Genomic DNA, 7678 nt, shown 5'->3' with positions numbered 1-7678 from the left:
AAAAACACGCTTCCTTCCATGTAGTTTTCATGCGAGGAACCGGAACCTGTAAAAAAACATACATAACGAAACCCACCCACAAATAGCACATAAAATTTGTAAATACACTCACAATTAACATTAACCATGTAAGAAGACATTTCCTAACAATTCAAATAACACTAGAACTAAAAAATACACGACGCATCTATAACGACGACATTACACCTAAACGCTACATTAACAATTCATACATACACTCAAAAACACAACACAGTTCGAATATACCCTCAAACATTACCACTCAGTCATAAATAGTATATCAAATTTACCTTACCTCTCTCCACACGAAGCAACACCCAACCGCGAGCTTCTCCAGTCCTGAATGAAGCTCAATAACCTTACGCGGTAAAAAAGTAGTCCCCTTAAACCAATTTTGAGAAGGTATCATAGAAAATACAATGTTATAGTCAAAAAATATAATACATACACATTGTTATTGAAACAAATTAATACAGTAGACTCATTATAATTTAAACAGTTTAAAAAAAAATTCTTTAATAATAATTAATATATAGTAATTAATATATATTAATAATATTAAATAAGTATGTAACACTTGAAATAATATATGTAAAACAATTATTTTTGTGTACATTTATAGGAAAAAATTTGTGTTTCTTTATAACTAAACATGATTAATTGTTTTGTTAATAATTATTAATAATAAGTAATATAACTTATTTATTATTATTAATATAAAATTGATAACCATTTACTATATAAATAATTGCCTTAAATAAAGTATTTTTATTTCTCTGAATGTATGTATTTCTGAAAAGAAAAGATAAATGTTTAAGTGAACTAATTAATAATAATAATAATAAATATATTTGTTATTATTTTTCTTAATTAGTTATAATTTTGTAATAATAATGTCAAAGTATTATAAAAGTATATAATTGCATAAATAATCTTTTACCAATACCAGATATTATTAATATACATATTATTCCCCTTTACAGTTATAAAGTTGACAACATAATATATTTATATGTATAATTTAAAAACAAAATTGTCAGAAATATGTGTAAAAAAAGTCTTAATTAGTATTTCCATATCTTGAGCAAATATAATAATTGTCATGTTACTTTATACAAATGTAAATATTAAAATTAAATATTTAATAATATTAATATATAATATTAACATTATTAAATATAAATGGAAGAAACAGAAAAATAACTGGTATTTTATTTATTTCAATATAAATACTTGTAACAGAAAGTGATTGATAATAAGATTTTGTTTTGACATAAAAAATGTTGTGAAAAATTTTTGTGTCACAAATTAAAACATGTACATAAATGATAATGTGTTATTCTACAAATACAACATTTCCAAAAATGTTAATGTTATATTTGATAGTGATTGTATTGTATTACACATGAAAAAAAAAATTGTAATAAAGTTTTGTGAAAACATCCATTTTGCATTGTCTTGTAATATAATAACACACTAAATAAATTTATATGCAAATGTGCTGGACACTTACCAATTAATAATTGCTATTCCTACTCCAGTCAAAGTATTATCAGAGAAGTTGCTGGACACTGACCAATTATTATTTCATATTCCTACTCAAGTAAAAATAATATTTGGAAAGGTGCTGAAGACTGACCATATATAAATTAGAATAGCTACTTTAGTATAATGTTACTGTGTAAAAATTGTCAAATATTTATATATATTGTATAAATATTATAAACATAATTTTTTTGTATATTTTTTGCTGAGTAGTTCAAAAAAGTTATTATTAGCATAAAAAATAGCAACTATTTGTCACTCAAAAATTTCAAATATTTGTAATATTTAGAAAAAAAATTCGCACACTTCATATACCCAAACAGACCCTGAACCCTAAAAATACCCCTTTACCCTAAAACTAAAAAGTGTCCATGAACTCAAAAATATACTCCTATACCCAAGAACTGGAAACTGACCCTGAACCCTAAAAATACCCCTTTACCCAAAAACTAAAAACTGACCCTGAACCCAAAAAATTCTCCTTTACCCAAAAACTAAAAACTGACCCTGAACCCTAAAAAATACACCTTTACCCAAAAACTGAAAACTGACCCTGAACCCAAAAAATTCTCCTTTACCCAAAAACTGAAAACTGACCCAGAACCCTAAAAAATACCCCTTTATCCAAAAACCCAAAACTGACCCTGAACCCTAAAAATTCCCCTTTAGCCAAAAACTAAAAACTGGCCCTGAACCCAAAAAAGACCCCTTTACCCAGGAACTAAAAACTGACCCTGAACCCAAAAAATACCCCTTTATCCAAGAACTGAAAACTGACCCTGAACCCAAAAATATACCCCTTTACCCAAAAACTGAAAACTGACCCTGAACCCTAAAAATACACTTTTACCCAAAAACTGAAAACTGACCCTAAACCTTAAATATACCCCTTTACCCACAAACTGAAAACTGACCCTGAACTCTTAAAATACCCCTTTACCCAAAAACTGAAAACTGACCCTGAACCTAAAAATATACCCCTTTACCCACAAACTTAAAACTGACCCTGAAGCGTAAATAAACCCCTTTACCCAAAAACTGAAAACAAACCCTGAACCTTAAATATACCCCTTTACCCACAAACTGAAAACTGACCCTGAACCCTAAAAATACCCCTTTACCCAAAAACTGCAAACTGACCCAGAACCTTAAATATACCCCTTTACCCACAAACTGAAAACTTACCCTGAACACTAAAAATACCCCTTTACCCAAAAACTGAAAACTGACCCTGAACATTAATTATACCCCTTTCCCCAAAAACTGAAAACTGACCCTGAACCTTACATATACCCCTTTACCCACAAACTGAAAACTGACCCTGAACCCTAAAAATACCCCTTTACCCAAAAACTGCAAACTGACCCAGAACCTTAAATATACCCCTTTACACACAAACTGAAAACTTACCCTGAACACTAAAAATACCCCTTTACCCAAAAACTGAAAACTGACCCTGAACATTAATTATACCCCTTTCCCCAAAAACTGAAAACTGACCCTGAACCTTACATATACCCCTTTACCCACAAACTGAAAACTGACCCTGAACTCTTAAAATACCCCTTTACCCTAAAACTGAAAACTGAGCCAGAAAAAAAAATACCCCTTTACCTAAAGAGAGAAAACTGACCCTGAACACAAAAATTTCCTCCTGTACCCAAATGTAATTGATATTATTTAATTAACTATTAATGAATTATTAACTATAAATAATAAGTTAATATATTAGCAAAGTAGCTGTAATTAATTGAATGTAATTATTTATAATATTTATTCCCAAACAAATATTTAATAATAACAAATTATTAAATAAAACATTTGTATAAATAATAATTGAATTAACTAATTGATATTAATTAATTACTAATTATTTACTAATGATAAATATGTACAAAATTATATGATTTATTTAAAAAAAAAAATTTTATCGTTACCAATTAATTGATAATATAAATTTATAAGAAACATATCATAATTAATTATTTATTTTAAATTACTCCCCACCCTTATCCCCTATTAACCCAACATCCCGCTCCTAAACATAAAGTACAATTTATACCAATAACAACGATGAAAATATTTTAGCACATTAACTGTAATTAATTTAATTTAATTATTAATGAATTTTTCCCCAATTATGTAACAAACTATAACAACTTTTATATATATAACAATTACTCTAAATAATGTAATTAACTAATTAATATTAATTATTTACCAATTAATTAGTAATACAAAATTAAAACAAAATTATAATAATTAATTAACTAATAAAGAATACTTATTTTCCAATTAACTAATTAATAATAATTATTTACAAATTAATGACTACTTAAAATTTTATTACCAATTATATTAATTAATTAACTAATTAATATTATTATATTTCCAATTAACTAATTAATAATAATTAATTACCAATTAATTACTACTTAAAATTTTATTTCCAATTATATTAATTAATTAACTAATTAATATTATGTATTTTCCAATTAACTAATTAATATTATTTAATTACCAATTAATTACTAATTAAAATGTTATAGAAATTTATATAAATTAATTAAGTAATTATTATTAATTATTTCCCAATTAATTAAATAATAAAAATATTTACAAACATATATAAATTAATTATTTATTTTAAATTACTCCCCACCCTTATCCCGTATTAACCCAACATCCCGCTCCTAAACATTAACTACAATTTATATTACTATTAAAAATTATTTATATTTTTTACCTTTTTTCAACATAATATCGATATTTTTTCCTTTCACTATTAATCGATATTTTGTCATGTCGATATTTTTTGAGTCGATATTTTTGTACTCGATATTTTATTATCATTATTGTAATCGATATTTTAAACAACGATATTTTTGTTATCGATATTTTATCATATTCAATATTTTTAACTCGATATTTTGTCCATTCGATATTGTGGAGTCGATATTATGTCTGTGCACCGTTATAGGCGTGTGACCTCAGACAGGTTGATTAATCCAGTCTGGGCACTATTGAATTTCAAAATTAAATATGCTTCTTTTTGAAGCAAAGCCCGATCAATGTATTGAAGATTCTTTTTTGAATTCACTACATGCAGCACGGACCATCTGAAGTCATGCTCAGTGTGGCCCTTTTCTAGGAAGTGTTGCACCATGGGTGCCACCGTCACCTTCTTTTTAATTCGAGAACGATGTTGGCTAATTCGGTGGTGTGTATTTGGCTCTCTTAAAGGAATGCTTAAGAAGCTTTTTGGGATACCCCCGTTGACGCATGTCAGAACAGAAATGCTGACAATGTTTTTCATAATCGTTCATTTCGGAACAATTGCGTCGAATTCGAAATGAAAAATGTGGTATACGTGATACAGTGCCCTTGCCCCAAGATTTACGTCGGTAAGACGAACCAACAGATTTACCACCAAATACGAAAGGGACAGTAAGGCTTTTAAAATAGACCAGGTCTACCCCTTTCTTCGAGACGAATACTACTCACAGCCAGATTCCCGACAGGCTCTGTCTAATTTCCAAGGGAGATCCAGAACTAGGTTCACAACCTTCTCCAGCACATCGTCGTCTGATTCTTCAGGCGCAGATAATAGAACCAAAAAAAAGGGGGTGTCTTTTTTAGAACAGGGCAAACAATCTAAACCCAGGTACAAGGTACCATGGGAAATGAGAACACGGAGCAGCCATTACAAATCATAGGCGGCCCCAGTACAGTTGTCAATTTGTCATCTAGACAATTATCTGCTGATGAAGAGGCAGTCCTTGATTTAGGTCTCAAATTTGTTCCCAGCTTAAGAACAGATTATACCAAGCTCAAAATGGAAGCTATGCAATTCTGTCGGAAAGTTAGGCTTAAAGCCTTTTTTTCAAATACACCAGCAATTGAGAATAATGAGCCGACTGGTTTACGCAACAAGTCTAGCTTTACCCCTTTCAATAACATTCCGAAACAGGTCATAGCGTTCGAGCAGGTTCTGCTACCCTCTATCAGCAAATTAGAAAAGAACAGAAGATTCACTCATCAAAATATTAGCCAACAACAACGTGTGGCTATCAGATCCCTGAAAGACGACCCGTCTATTGTCATAAAACAAGCAGATAAAGGCGGGGCGGTAGTCATCTGGCCCGCCCTATGTATTTATCTGAAGGAGAGAAACACATTAGAAATACCACTTGGTACCGTGCACTTCCAGAAGATCCGGTCAAGCAGATTCAGGGATTAATTTCCCAAGTCTTGAAACTTGGTAAACAAAGTGGCTTTTTGGGTACCAAAGAACATGACTATTTGCTCAAAAAATTCCCTCGGACCCCGGTCCTTTATCTTCTTCCGAAGATTCACAAGAGCCTGCATGACCCACCGGGTCGCCCGATAGTTTCGGGCTGCGACTCTTGCTTAGAACCCATTGCACAGTACGTGGACTACTTTCTTAATCCTTTTATAAGAGAAGTAAGATCTTACCTAAGGGATACGACAGATTTCCTTCTCAAAGTAGAAGGTACTCCATTTGATGCACAATGTCAAATAATGGTCACCATGGACGTCACGTCCCTTTACACCCAGATTCCTCAAGAAGAGGCTCTTGAGGTGATGCAAATTTATCTGGATAAGAGACCAAGACCTCACCGGGTTCCCACGTCGTTCATCCTAGAATTGGCTGCAATAGCGTTAAAAAAGAACTATTTCACCTTCAATGGCGAGTTCTTCATGCAGATTAAGGGGACTGCCATGGGGTGTCCTTATGCCTCAGAAATGGCAGTCCTCTTTATGGCACAGTACGAAGAGAAATTTGTTGAGTTGAATAATCCTTTTAAGGACTACATCAAACAGCGGTACAGTTACATTGATGACGTCTGGCTCCTGTGGCAGGGGAGCCAGACCGATTTAATGTTGTTCCACTCTTGGCTCAATTCTAGACATAGCGACATACAGTTTTCCATCGAACACAGTACCAACCGCATGACATTTTTGGATGTAGAACTCATGTGCGCCCAAGGACAACTGAAAGTATCCCTCTTCAAAAAACCGACTGACAGGAACACTATTTTACATCACAATAGTGCCCATCCAAGAAATCTCAAAGCCAATTTGCCCTTGGGCCAATTGCTTCGAATTCAACGCAATTGTTCCGAAATGAACGATTATGAAAAACATGGTCAGCATTTCTGTTCTGACATGCGTCAACGGGGGTATCCCAAAAAGCTTCTTAAGCATTCCTTTAAGAGAGCCAAATACACACCCCGTGATTGCTTATTGCAAGTCAAACAACGCCCTCCATTGGATAGACTTGTTTTTGTCACAACATTCTGCCATGACACGCACAAACTCAGGCAGGCTGTACTCAAAAATTGGCATCTTCTGGAAGGACTTGATTGTCCCTTCCCGAGGCCTATTTTTGCATACAAAAAAAATCGAAGCATCGGCCAACAGCTGGTCCGAGCGGATATTGCTCTACCAAAACCAAAAAGTGATTTGATGGCTCAGTGGAAACTCAAACCAATTGAGGGCCACCACAAGTGTGGAAACTGTGTCGCTTGTCCCAACACGATTGAGGGTAAAGAGTTTATTCACCAAGGGACCAAATGGTTGCATAACGAATTTTCCAATTGCCGCACTAAAAATGTGGTATACGTGATACAGTGCCCTTGCCCCAAGATTTACGTCGGTAAGACGAACCAACAGATTAACCACCGAATTAGCCAACATCGTTCTCGAATTAAAAAGAAGGTGACGGTGGCACCCATGGTGCAACACTTCCTAGAAAAGGGCCACACTGAGCATGACTTCAGATGGTCCGTGCTGCATGTAGTGAATTCAAAAAAGAATCTTCAAGACATTGATCGGGTTTTGCTTCAAAAAGAAGCATATTTAATTTTGAAATTCAATAGTGCCCAGACTGGATTAAACAACCTGTCTGAGGTCACACGCCTATAACACCATTATGGTAATGAGTGACTTGGTTTCCATTGTGGCACCTGTGGGTGGTCTAAGTGCCTGCTTTTCCATCCTTTTTGAGAAATGACACCCCCAGGGTTGTGGGTTCGTCAGACAAACAATGTTTTCTTCCTCTATTAATTGCTTGATCATTCATTTGCAT

Source organism: Lissotriton helveticus, chromosome 6, assembly GCF_964261635.1.
Source record: "Lissotriton helveticus chromosome 6, aLisHel1.1, whole genome shotgun sequence".
In the NCBI taxonomy this organism is placed as follows: domain Eukaryota; kingdom Metazoa; phylum Chordata; class Amphibia; order Caudata; family Salamandridae; genus Lissotriton; species Lissotriton helveticus.
Note: the sequence above shows the minus strand (reverse complement) of the source record.